The sequence below is a fragment of the Apium graveolens genome, chromosome 5 (assembly GCF_009905375.1).
Source record: "Apium graveolens cultivar Ventura chromosome 5, ASM990537v1, whole genome shotgun sequence".
NCBI lineage: Eukaryota > Viridiplantae > Streptophyta > Magnoliopsida > Apiales > Apiaceae > Apium > Apium graveolens.
In genome coordinates, this window is record NC_133651.1 from 170,547,303 (window position 1) to 170,561,350 (window position 14,048).

Here is a 14,048-nt window from a genome sequence, read left to right on the forward strand (position 1 = left end):
CTAGAATTTTTATTCTTTGTATAATCGTAGGATTGCCTTGAGGATAGTCTAGTCATAGTAATTGGTCTAGTTCCGAAGCATATTTGTTAAGCATTTGCACACACCACGTTTCAGGCTGTATGTCCGTTTGCATGAGTTTATTGATCTTTAGTGTCTAACTGCATTCGTTGAGACGTGACAATTTGGTTGGTTAATTGTAGTAAGGGGGATCGTTGCATTTTCATATAGATTGCATTCATGCATATTTTTATTTGATTTGAGTCTATGATGCTTGAGGACAAGCATCGATTTAAGTTTGGGGGTGTGATAAGTGGCATTTTATACCACTTAGAACGTCTTAAAATGGCTTAAATTGGTGTCTTGAAATCAAGTATTTTGTGTATTTGATGCGTTTTTCTAGTGTTTATGCATTTCAGGGTATTAGTTGCATTTCGGAGGAGGAATCATCAAGAATAAGCCTTGGCATGTGTTCACCATTGCGAGAGGAAAAGAACGGGCAGATTACGGCGAAGAAACGGAGCAAACCTGGAATTTTTCCAGTAGGGTCCTGCGCGCCCGCGCAGCAATGCTGAGCGGCCACGCAGCAGCCTTGCGCGCCCGCGCAGAAATGCTGAGCGGCCGCGCAGGGTCGGGGAAAAAGCTGAATTATTTTAGACTTCTACTTCTGTTTGGCTTCCAACTTCTATGTAATCTGAGTTTTATGGGACTATTATATAAGTAGATTTGAGACGTTTTCATAGAGAATATGAAGGAGATTATGTTTTAGATTGTGTTTGGCGCAAGAAGCGAAGGAGATAAGGAAGAAGACCGATTTAGCACACTGCAGCGAAGAGGAAGCATATTTTCTTGTGATTCTTGTTTCGTTGTAACCTTGGATGCTAGTTTTCTTGCTTTGACTTATTTACTCTTGTGACGTACTCTGTTTTAATATAATTAGTTTAGTTATTATTTTCTTGTGTTGTTTATCATGATTTCATATGAACCCATGATGGCGATAAGTTCTATTATGGGCTAATCGTGATCATGGGGTTGCAACGGATTTATTATGGAATTCTTTAGTTAATTGTTTAATACTTTAGTGTGTGATGATTGCATGATATCTAGTATTGGTTGTGCGTATTCGTCTTATGTGCGTCGCGAACATATAAGATAGGGTGTTAATCTCTTATGAAGCGACGGTGGATCTTGAGATTTAGAACTTGCCATGCTAGCATAGGTTCATGTACGTTGTGCATGATTAGTGGGTAACTCTAACAGTTTTATTTGCCCTATGTAATCAAAAGGGATAACTTGTGCTTAAATCATTGTGTTGTCAATTTCTGTAGACATATAGGAACTCAACATGATTGATGACTATTCAACTTCTATCTTAATTGTGGATGCTTGGTAGAATGGTATTAGTACAATGAAAGTTGGCTTTTATCAGTTTCGTGTTATTCGATTAATGTCATCACTGTCACATGCTAAAGGTAATAACAATGGCTATAGAAGGAAGTAATAATAAAGTTGTGATCTCATGAGTGTTTTATTATTGATAAATTGAAGTGTTAGTTAAGTGGTTAATTAAGTAGTTAATTATAGTTAATATTTAATCAACAATTTTAAGTGTTATTATCTTAACATTGAGAAGTAGTCATACATTGGTGAGTGAGTTTAATTAGACAATAACTTAGTCTGAGTCTCTGAGGGAACGAACTAGAAAGTATTCTATATTACTTGCGAACGCGTATACTTGTGTGAATATTAGTGCATGTTTTCGCCCTAACAGATCCTGCGGAGGGTTTCGTTTTTTTAAGATTTAAATTTACGTTTTCGTTGCGTTTATTTGCTAAAAACCTTTCAGGACACAGTGGTGATGTGGCTTCATTTTATGCAACACTAATTGTTGTTGTCATTGTACGCTTTTACTGTTGCAAAAGACGCATAATGCAACGCTTTCTGGTGTTGCATAATTCATTGCCTTAGGGCTCTACGACCATGTCCATATTGGCAACCCCTTCCTGGTGTTGCCTATTACCTTATGCAACACCATTTAGGCCTTATGCAACTGTATAGTAGGGGTTGCCTATGTGCACTTATGACAAAAAGGTTATAATACGGGACATGGCTATTTAGAAATTGGCAATGTCATCATTGAATAATACTCTTTGGTTGAAGGTCTTATGCATAACCTCCTCAATATCGGTCAATTATGTGACAAAGGATGTGAAGTCTTGTTTAAGAAGGAGAAGTTTCTAATCTCTAATCAGAAGAATGGGAAGCTGACTCTTAGTGGAGTTAGAAAGGGTGATTTGTTCGTAGCTGACTGGAATTCTACTAATGATCAAGTAATGAGTTTGTACAGTAAAGCCTCTTTAGATGAAAGTTGGGTATGGTACAAGAAGCTCTCCCACTTGAACTCCAAGACTGGAATTCTATTGATGGTTAAGAGGGAATTGGTGAGAGGTTTACCCGAGATGGAATTTAGTCCTGATGGACTTTACGAAGCATGTGAGAAAGGAAAGTCAAAGATGGAATCACACAATAAGAAGACAATGATTGACATCACTGAACCATTACAACTCCTTCACACGGATTTATTTGGCCTTGTCAGTGTCATATCTATGTCGAGAAAGAAATATGGCTTGGTAATTGTTGATGACTATTCAAGATACATGTGGGTGTTATTCTTACATTCAAAGGATGAAGCAGCTGATATGATTATTGATCACATTAACAAGATAATTTCACGTGTTTGGAGAAAAGTGCTTTGTGCTTAAGGACGATACGCATCTTGGCAAGTTCGATGCTAAAGTTGAAGAAGGTATCTTTCTGGGCTATTCTCTGGAGTCAAAATCTTACAGGGTATATGTGATTAGTGATCGAAAGGTTGTGGAAAGCCTTAATGTAACTTTTGATGATGCCAAGCTCCCAAGTATTCAGATGGAAGACTATGATGATAATATTGATGTTTAAGATCTTTCTGATGTCGAAGATGAAACTGAAGATGTTTCAGACAACAACGATACTGATAATGAGAATGATCATGATGATCATAATTCTGATGTAGATTCTTAAGGGAATGGTCATGACACAAGTAATGATAATCACACTATCTCAGGGACTAGTCCTCAAGCTTCGGATTCTGAAGATCAAGCTGGCCACAACTCAAGAGGAGTAGAATAAGAAGAAGAACAAGGATCTTCTGGTCAGAATCAACACAATTCTGGTAATGCTGAGTCATCAAGCCCATAACTGGTGAGGAACAACACCCTTTCATAAAAAAAAGAGAAATATGTGAGTCAAACTGTGACTCCTATCACAGGTGGTTCTGATCCCTCACACCAACCATCAACCTGACAACCTCAACAACCACACCTCCTCTCACAATAGCTGAAATCAACTGACTCTCAACCTACATCTATGGATAATCTTCTTGTTGAGCAGATTTCTGGATTAGCTTCAGGTTAGAAGTGTGCCAAGTGCGAGGCACTTCGTCACCATTCAGGGTCTTCAACTTATAGGATCCTCGCCTCAATGTCTTTCTGACCTTATAAGGTCCTTCCTAATTAGGGGCTAGCTTTCCCTTCTCCCTGACTCTCGATGCCTCAATCTTCCTTATAACCAAATCTCCTTGCTGAAAGAACCTTTCTTTAACCCTTCTATTGTAATAAAGGGACGCTCTTCATTGATGCTCTATATTACGGGCGTTGGCCTCATCTCTAACCTCATCAATAAGATCAAGAGCGAGCCTTATCCCTTCTTCATTGGTTTCTGGTTCATACGCTTCGATCCTTGGGGATCCATGCATGATCTAAAGGGGCACCACGTCCTCGGCTCCATAAGCCTGCATGAATGGGGTAACTTCAGTTATCACTTTGCAGGTGGAAGAAAAACTGGAGTACGCTAGTATTTAATGCTAGGGTTTGTGAGCTTCGAGCTTTAATGGATGGTCTTGCGTTCGGGACTATCGATCCTTGCAAGATGCTTACGTATCTCTATGTGGTAGAGAATCAAGCCAAAAACATAGTTCTGGGTTGAGGGGTAGAGCTCTTTATATAGAGGTGAGTCTAGGGTTAGACTTGTGTTGGGAGACTTGGTGGACAAGTCTCCAACTTTGATGGTAATTAGGAGTCCTATAAGAGAAGGAATTCTAGAACCTTCTGTGTAGGACTTTGAGTCCGTTTAGGACACATGTCTCTGCTCTTTCATCCGCATTGGGGCTAGCCCACGAACAACTTGTATTTTTGGACCTTGACGACCTCTACTAGTGGGCCTTTCCTACACAGATCATCTTGAGTTTTCTATGAGCTCGAACAAGACAGGTATGTATTGGACTTCTAACAAGAAGCCCAAGTGTAACTAGTGCGACATTTAATGTGTCTTTAGGATGTATTTTCTATCCATATCAAGTGTGAAGACCTCAAGGATTCTATGTGAAGTTGGTTATATTTGGTAGAAGAATTAACAGTGGTTTGTACGGGTATAATATGAAGGCCTGAGAGCGGAACTAGTCGTCTGTGAACTAGACCCTCGCACTAGACGTCAGTGATCCGTGAAAGAAAATGGAGTATTATTTTTGGAAATACTATTAAGTGGTTTTTGTACTCGAGAATATTGAAAATATTTTAAAGTGCAAAGACCCGGAGATTATAAGGCTTGAAGATACGGAGGAGTACAACTAAAAGATTGCAAGAATGAATTCAAGGACAAATAAGTAATTTCAAGCCATGCAATTATTTATAAAGTGTCACATGTGGAGTGCAAATAATTATTTATATTATAACTTATAAATAATATAAATTATATACAATTATTTATAAATTATTTATATATAATTTTAAACAAGTAAATCATTTACTTTGTAAAAATAAAAAAAATGGTGTACGAGTTTTGTGCCACTCATCCCTGCATGCATGCATTTGTATGCATAATGCATTTGATTAATTTACAAAAGGAACATAGCTTCTGCTTCGATGTTTGGTAGAGCAGCCGCGCGTGTATCAAAAACACTTCTGGATGCCTTGTTTGATTGTTTCGGCCGCGTGAAATCCAAAACCACGGGACAAAACTCATTCGCAAGTAATGTGTTAAAATAGAAAAAGAAAATGCAATTCCTTCACTAGTTGGCAGAGTAGAGGTGCCAGGATCGCAAGTAAGGAGTTACAAAACAACCCCTCTTCGTTTGTTAATATGAAGTCACAAATAAGTGAATACAAGGGAGGTATTAAGTCACGATTAACTTCCTACAGGGCAATTCCAGTCATAAGTAAATGGGTAAAGAAAAACGCAAGTAAATCATTCCCATTCTACTACCTGGTCGCCAGTAAGAACTAAGTTAATTAATTCCAAGTGCGAAAATTCATCTATCCTTCTGGTCGCAAGTTAGTGTGAGACTGAAACAAAAATTAAGAATGCAAGTCAATACTCTCAAGGAAGTTACAGGTCACAAGTAAAATTAAATGCAAGTAACTTGGAAATGCAAGATCTATCAATTTAAAAGCTTGGTCCTGGTGCAACCACATGTCCTTCTTTCTCCAGCCTACCACCCTATATAATCAATAGCAGCAGATTGAAAATGTATCTCTACATTTTCTCTACAGTGTGAAGCTCTTGCAAAAGTTTTTCAGCATTTCTTAAAAGCTTGATTTGACAAGGAGTGGTCATGTCCAATTTGATTCACACCATATAAAGCCTTACAAACTTGTAACACTCATTATTTAAGCCTCTTTGATTGTATTTAATACCTTTTGATAAGAGCTTTAGATTTTTAGAGTGATAAGAAGAACCCTAGATTTATAGCTTATTGTTTTAGTTCTTTTTATATTTATAGCTTTGAATCTTTGTATTTGGAGTTGCAAGCAAACCCTCCAGGTAATTATACTTTTGAATAAAAAGAATATTTACCCAAAATCTCTTTATGTATTTATTTCTTTTTAGTTTTGATATTCCGCTACATTGATTTGATAAAAATGAAAAACATACATTCACCCCCTCTATATGTACCTTTTGGACCTAACATAGTGGAGCCTTATGACATTCCTAGTATTATATATAGATGACATATATCAAATAGAGAATTATATACCTTCCCTACATGCTGTTAAGACTTGGTTATGAAATAGTTTCTCGATGAAAGACTTAGGCGATGCTACTTATATTTTAGGGATCAAGATCTAGAGATAGATTGAGGAGATTAATCGACCTAGTTATAGTACATACATTAAAAGTATTGCACCATTTTAGGATGCAGGATGCAAAGAAAGAATATGTTTCGATGTCTCACGTGATAGTGATCTCAAAAGATAATTTCCCCCTAAATCATTAGATGATAATGGCCGTTTAAGAAAGTTTCATATGCTTGAGCAATTAGATCTATAATATGTGCAATGATATGTATTTGTCCTGATGTTTATGCTTTGAACATGATGAGCAGATAATAGTCTAATCCAGGTGAGGGTCACTGGTTAGTTTTCAAGCATATTCTTAAGTACTTAAAGAGGACTAAATAATTATTTTTAGTGTAGGGAAAAGGTAGGGAACTGGTTATAAAGGGTTACACTGATGCTAGTTTCTAAACCTAATTTTTGGACAGACAAGGATGATTATATGTCTATGTCTAGTTTGTTTTTTGTCTATATATAAGTGATGTTAGCTAGAATAGTTTATAACGAGAACATTGATGATTCTATAATGGAAGCCAAATGTATTGATGTTTTCGAAACAGTCGAGGAGACTGTTTTGGCATGTACTTAGGAAATAGCACCTTATTAATGAGATTAATGATCCGGGAGATATATATGTAAAGTGCATAATAATGATATTGTTGCATACCCACTGACTATGGCTTTATCGCAGCAGAAGCACGATGGTCATACTAGTTCCATGAGTATTAGATACATGGGTGATTGGCTCTAGTGTAAGTGGGAGATTGTTAGTGTTTGTGCCCTAGAAACAACACTATAATGTCTTAGTTTAAGACATCTGGATTATTAATGTTTATGTTCTATTGATTATTCCCTTTATAATTTATTATATCTTAATTTAATTCTATATAAATGTTAGGTTAATGAATGTCCTTGGAATATGATATGAATTCTATATCTCTAAGTACGTGACTTAGAAATGGTCCCTAGTCGAGTATTATTATTATGGGACAATAATAATATATTAAGACTAGTGTGTTTGTTGACTGATGATCACATCTCATTGATCATAGGTATAGTGATACTAAAGTCAAAACCACAGGAAGATATAAATGTACATGGTGATGCACAGATCCAGTTTGAGATTCGACATGTCTGTTGTGTCACAAGAAATTCTCAATGTGATAATGATGTAATGGTCCTTGCACTTGAAATCATTATGTACGAGAATTAATATACTTTGATTACATTAAATGTTACCATTGATCGTGTAATGATAAAAGTGTATTTCAGATATATTATGAATTGTACGAGAAATGTGAATGATCTGGAAATGATTTGACCCTCATAATTTTAAGAGTGATATTATTAGCCTTTTGTGTGAGCTAGACTATGAAATGCGTGGCCACACTCATATGCTAGATTTATACTGTTAGGTCACACACACACTGTAGAGGGGGTGAATACAGTGTATAGTACACTCAAATCGAACTTAAAGAACTTAAGTAACAGAAAACAAACTTTATTGAAACAATAAACTCTGTTACAATATGGAACTGTTACCTCTCAGTGATGAACAAATATCACGAGAGCTGCTAGGGTTATATAGAATAATAACTTCGATAATGATAACACTTATAGTGTAAACCCTATGCCTGTGTTTATATACTACACAGTTACAAGATAATCGCTAATTGATATGGAATATAATTCTGCTTCCTAAAATATATCAATCAGATATCTTCTATTCCAAGTATTCCATTCTTCACGGAATTCCTTCTTCATGCATATCTCTTCTTATGTTTATCTCGATCTTCTTTCCCTTAATCAGCTACTGTCCTTATCTGATTGTCCTTCAGCACTTAAGTTCTGATATCTATCTTCTGATGATTATCTCCTGATAATACAAGTACTGATATCCTTAAGTCCTGACTTCCAGTATAAGTACTGATCAACAGTTAAGTACTGATCTATCCTGTTCACACAAGATCTGAAAGCTAAACATAAAACATATTAACCATGACATTATCAAATATATCTAACAATCTCCCCCAACTTGTAAATTAACAAAATATACAAGTTAAACAGATATTTGATGATGTCAAAAACATTAAGTACAAATGCATGAGAAATAGACTAGATAACTACAACTTACAGTCCTTAAAGTTTTACCAATTTCAACTTCTGATAACAACTTCAATCTGTATAAATATCAGAATTTAAGCAGTTGTAGATCTTCGACTTGGCTTCATCATCTTCTGATCTCTCTGATGTCAGGAGTTGTTCTGAGATAGTTCTTCAACAAATATTTCTCAGCATATCTTAGTTCATCAATCATTCTCCTTTTAACACATTTAAGCTCTGCAGTATCTTCACCAGTTTGAAAAATTGCAGCTCTGAGATCATTAATCTTTGCTTTCCTTAACTCCTGATCTAGTCTTATAACATAAGCTTTGTCAGATTCAAGATTGAATTCAAGTCCCTTAATACCATGATACGTTCTGATCTGTGCAGTATTAGGCTTCATATCAACAATATCACCATTGTGATCTCTGTACTTTGGAACATATCTGCTGTCAGACTTAACAGAATAAAGCCTTTTCTGTCTCTGAATCTGTTCTTTTAAGTAGTTTGCAGCAGTCTCTGTTATTCTGTCATCCACTTGAAGTAAGAAAAGTACATGCTCCAATTCTTCAAAATACTTCAAAGGAATGGCATTTTGTCTTATATGATAAACCCTACCATCTGTCATGAAATACAACATGATGTATTCTTTCAAGTAGGTATGGTAAACCATCTGTACAGATTCCAGTTGATTCAATCTCTCAGGAGTTGCTCCAATACCTGGTTCACTCAAGGAAGTTGGATCATCGGTAGTGTTGTGCACTCTTCTTTCATCAGCACTTCCCAATCCAGTTTTATCTCTAGCTTCCTTTCCAGTAACTACTCTTGCTTCAAAACCACTTGGAGTAGTCTTCAAAGATTGAGTCTGTTTTACTTTAGTGAATCCTGGTAGGAGTGTTTTAGATCTATTTTCTGATATCAAGTTCACTTGAGCACTGTCAGAGGTTACTTGCTTCTTCTGAATATCAGAACTTACAATTTCTTGACTCTGAACAACTAGAGCCATGTCAGAGGTTGTTTTAAGAACTTTTCTTGAAGTCAGAGCAAGATCATCTTTTCCATCAGTAATTTCTTCTTCCTCAGGAGGTACATAAGGCTTGATAGGTTCACCAACCTTTTCTTTACCCTTGGATCTTGGATCTATCTGTGGTTGTGATCTAGCCAAAGTTTCTTCAGTATGTATCCTTTCTTTGATCACAATGCCTTTAGGTTTTGGAAGTAACTTTTTACCAGAAGCTTCAGATTTAGATGTGACTTTCTCTGATTTAAGTCTGGCTTCTTCTTCCTTTAAACTTTCCAAGTCCATCCCTGGATTTTCTTGAAGAAATAACAGTCTTGACATTTCCTCATCAAGATCTAGAAGTTCATCAGAACTTATCCTTTTACCAGCAGCAGAACTTATTCTTTTCCCAGTATCAGAACTTGTTCTGTGACTAGCTTGTCTTGATGTAAACCTTCTACCTTGACTATGACCACTACCCATTCCAGAGTTTCCTTGGTCATCTTTTCCATCATCCTTTCCTTGCAGTGTCTTGTTGGTTTTGCATTTGGACTTAATTACCTTCTCCCCCTTTTTGGCATCAGCAGGTAATAAAAGAGAGATAAGTAGTTCCACTGAGGTCTGGATTTCAGTAAGTTGCGATTGCTGAGAAGCTTGATTTGTCAGAATTTGATCAATCTGAGCTTGTTGCTTCTCTTGAGTTTTCTCAATATAAGCAACCCTGTCAATGGTAGGTTGGAAGAACTTTTTCTTATCAATTTTCCAAACTTGTTCCTGTTTGATAAAGTTCTCCTGAATCTTGTGTAGCTCTGCATGAGTGTTGGAATGAAGACCTTGTAGATGTTTAGTACTCAATGCAGTGACTCTAAGCTGGGTTTTAAAATCATCAGAATATAACATTTCATCAGCTTTAGTCAAGTGCTCAGCAAGATGTAAAGCATTTGGAACACATGAAACTGAGTTCCATTCCTTAGTCCACTCCTGACCTGCAGGAGTTTCACTCCAAGGTACTGGTGCATCCCTGATAACAAACTCCTTTACCAGTTCAGACTTAGGAAGAGTCAGTGGAGGAGTATGTCCTGAAGGACCTGCTTCATCAGCATCTACAGTTGTAGCAGCCTCACCAGTATCTCCAACATTTGCAGCATCAGAACTTAGAGAATCAGTATCTTCTGATAAGACAACAGTGTGAGTAGCAATGGAGGCTTCAGCATCCTCTAATTGCTGATCTGATACTAAGTTCTGATCAACAGCCATATCCTGATGCTTACCTAAAATCTGATCATCAGCATCTTGATGCAGAGAAGGTGTTGGTGATAACTCAGGAGTTTGAACAGCATCAGTAACAAGTGTTGTGGAAGGATTATTTGCTGTTGGAGCTTCTAAGAAAAGTATTTCAGGCACAACCAGGTTCTGAATATCAATTTCAGCACTTGTGTCTGGATCAACAAGAGACACAGAAGGTGAATTAGCCTTGTCAGATACAGCTTCCTGAGATGGAGTTGATGGAGAAGAAGTGACTGGAGCAAATTCCTTGTCTTGTAAGATCAGAGATTCCTGATCTCCTTCCTTAGCTGCTTCCTCCTCATCATCTGAAACTGGCCTTTGTGCCCTCTGTTTCTTGTACTTCCTTGTTGATTTGGATTCCTTGGGAGTTTCAGGAACTGTCATACGTCTAAGCCTCTTGAGAAGCCTAGAACCCCCAATTGCAGAATCCTTCTGAGAAGTTGCCTTCTCAGCTTCATCTACCACAGGTTCTGAAGAAGGAATCTGATCCTCAGAATCAGATTCATCTCTCAGAGTAATTCTCCTCCTCTTTTGAGGTGTTTGAGGAACAGTCTTTGTTCTCTTTGGCTTAGAGGATGTAGGCTTCACAATAGGTGCTGAAGAAGAAGGTTGAGCAGTCTGTGAAGTGGAGAGATAGGATTTGAGATAAGGTAAGAGGGTAGGTTGAGTAGAATGAGAGGTAGGTACTGAGGTTGATGGATTTTGGGTGGTTGGAGGTGGTTGAACATCAGAGTAAACAGATCTATAGGTATTAGGATCAGCATTTACCAGGATCCGTTTTACAGACTTAGGAATCTGTAATGGTCTAACCATTTTCTTCTTAGTATCAGCATTTACCAGATCATTAAAGTACTTTTTTGCAACCTTAAAAGGTGGGGTTTGGGTGCTGACTAACTGAGGTTCATCAGTACAATAAGTGTAAATAAGTTGACAGAATCTAGCAAAATAAACAACATCTCGATCCTCTGTCATCCTATCCCCAATAAAACCAATTAAAGCAGTTGCAAAATCAAAATGAGTTTGATTGATAATTGCATACCCGATGTGCTGACTCATAATGAGAATAGCATCAAAATTCGAACATTTATTTCCAAAAGCTTTGGTGATGCAATCAAAGAAGAAACTCCATTCTCTTCTGATATTAGCCCATTTCAACTGTCCAAGTTTCGTCAGACTCTTTTCATATCCCAATGCAGCCATAAACTCCCTAAGGGCTGAGTCCTCTGGAACTGAGAAAGTACAATCCTCTGGAAGATGTAAAGCCCTGCGTAATGTACCAGGAGTGACTACAAAAGATGAATCACCCACTTGGAAGATAATACTAGGAGTTCCATGGTTACCACCATCATCAAAAACGCCAGTCCTCCAGAACCTCAGAACTTGTTGACTTGAAAATAATTCAGGCTGAGTTAAGGTGTACCCAACCTCACTATGTGCAAGATACAAAGTGCAATTCAGATGGAGCTTCAGCATGATCAAGAATTGCAGCATAGTTGTTTGGAACAAACTTAGCTCCATCAATGATTAAATCCTTTGGTGCCATGTGAAAAAAAATTAGAGTTAAGTATGCCTGATAGGTGTTTGATATAATATCTGTATGAAAACAACGGAAATAGTAAAGTGAAGGAGAGTAAAAGTAAGAAGAGAGATAGAAGATGAAGAAATTAAAAAGATTAAAGAAATCTTCTCTCTGCTGTACTTATACAAAAAAAATATTACCGTTGGACACCTGTCAGACATGCAGTAATAACGGATAGTTACTGGGCTCGAGAAAACAGTAATCATGACTTACCCATTTGCCGAGTTTCAAGGAAAAACTGTTCCATTTATCAAGGGAAACAATTCAAATTTTAACCCGTTATCACTGATTGAATTATTTGTCACTGCAACATTAATATTCTGAAAATAAATCATGTTAAAAATGACCGAGATAATGTTGATGAATAAGTGCTGACAGAGAATCAGAACTTAACTAAAAGTACAATTTAAATGGTCATCAGAATATCAATCAGGATTTATCAACTCAAGATAAAATAACTCAGAGACACAATCTTGAAGTAAAAACAGTTTTCATTAATATATCAAGTCAATACATTTATGAAATGGAAATTACATCAATACTTATACAAGATTTTCCCTAAGCTTCTAATCCTAACATCAACAGCTTTAGTCCTGGCTAAGAAGCCTGACAAAGCTGAGGATGAAGAAGAACAGGAAGAAGACAAGATTAAGTCATCTTCCTCTTCCTATCTTCGACGAACAAGATGGCGAGTCGTATGATTCGCTCTTGCTGACGGATAGCTTCCCGCCTTTCCTCCTCCAGGCGCTCCAGATGGCGATGGTAATCCATCTCGAAGAATAGAAGGTGAGCCAGCACCTCCTGTGGGATAGAGTCCCAGATCTCCTCAGGAATGGCTGTTATATGCCACTCCTGCTGCCACTCGGCACAACTGAGCTCCATTGTGAAGGTTTGTGTGTTCAAAAACATGTTGTATCGAACCATTGTGTTTTTGACAGAAGAAGGAGGATAAGTGTGTGAGAAGAATGTGATGGAAAGACTGATGTGAAGTGGTTGCTTATATAGGCAAGAGAATGCCAAGAGACGCAAAGATATGTAATGCTGACAGGTAGAATTAATTCTACCTCGTCTCCCTAGACTTTGAAAAAGAATAACAGTCATTGGAAAGAGGAATCATGGTCTAGACCGCACAAGACACAAGAAACAGTGGACTGTTCAAGTACAAAACCATTAATCCTAATCATAGTGACTATTAATCTTCCACTTCAACATATTTGAGTACAAACTGAGACTGTTATCAAATTTTATTCAAAGATAAGCCAAGTAAAGGATTAGACTGAGAAATCAGAACTTAGACCTATACCAGAACTTAACAGTCATCAGAACATAATTTCTTAACTCGAAAAAGGAATGCCCATCTTAGTAAATCCTCATACAAGTTCTGAGTTATGGACGTCAGAACTTAATCATCAGAACGTGTAACTTAGAACTTGTCCTCAGAATTTGTGCAATAAGGACACACTGACTGTTTATCGAAAATAACATAGACCACCACAGAAATTTTCATCATTCAGATGGAGTGATTAGTGTGTGTATTAAGCTAAAAACAGACAAAGAGTAAAGTCTGATTCACTGCAGTACATCTTAGAAATAAGGCATAACTAAAATTTTGCTAAAGATCTGTCATTGTCCTGAAACCGACTGAAGAATGAGTTTATGCTTGAGTCCACCTCAACTATTTTGTGCTAATTTTATGCATCTTTTGAAATTCTATTTTACAGTGGCTTCTCAGTGTAAGTGACTCACGACTGTTTATCAGAATTTATGCTATTTTCAGAGTATTTCTCCAGTAATCATAGAGTGTGAAAAGTCACCAAGAAAATATTTTGCTTTTCTGATGCATATTTACTTAATACCAGCAATGCACTTGGGTCGTCCCTTACACATTTTTACTCTAGATCTCAAAGGAGTACCTGATTTTATTCTTTGATCT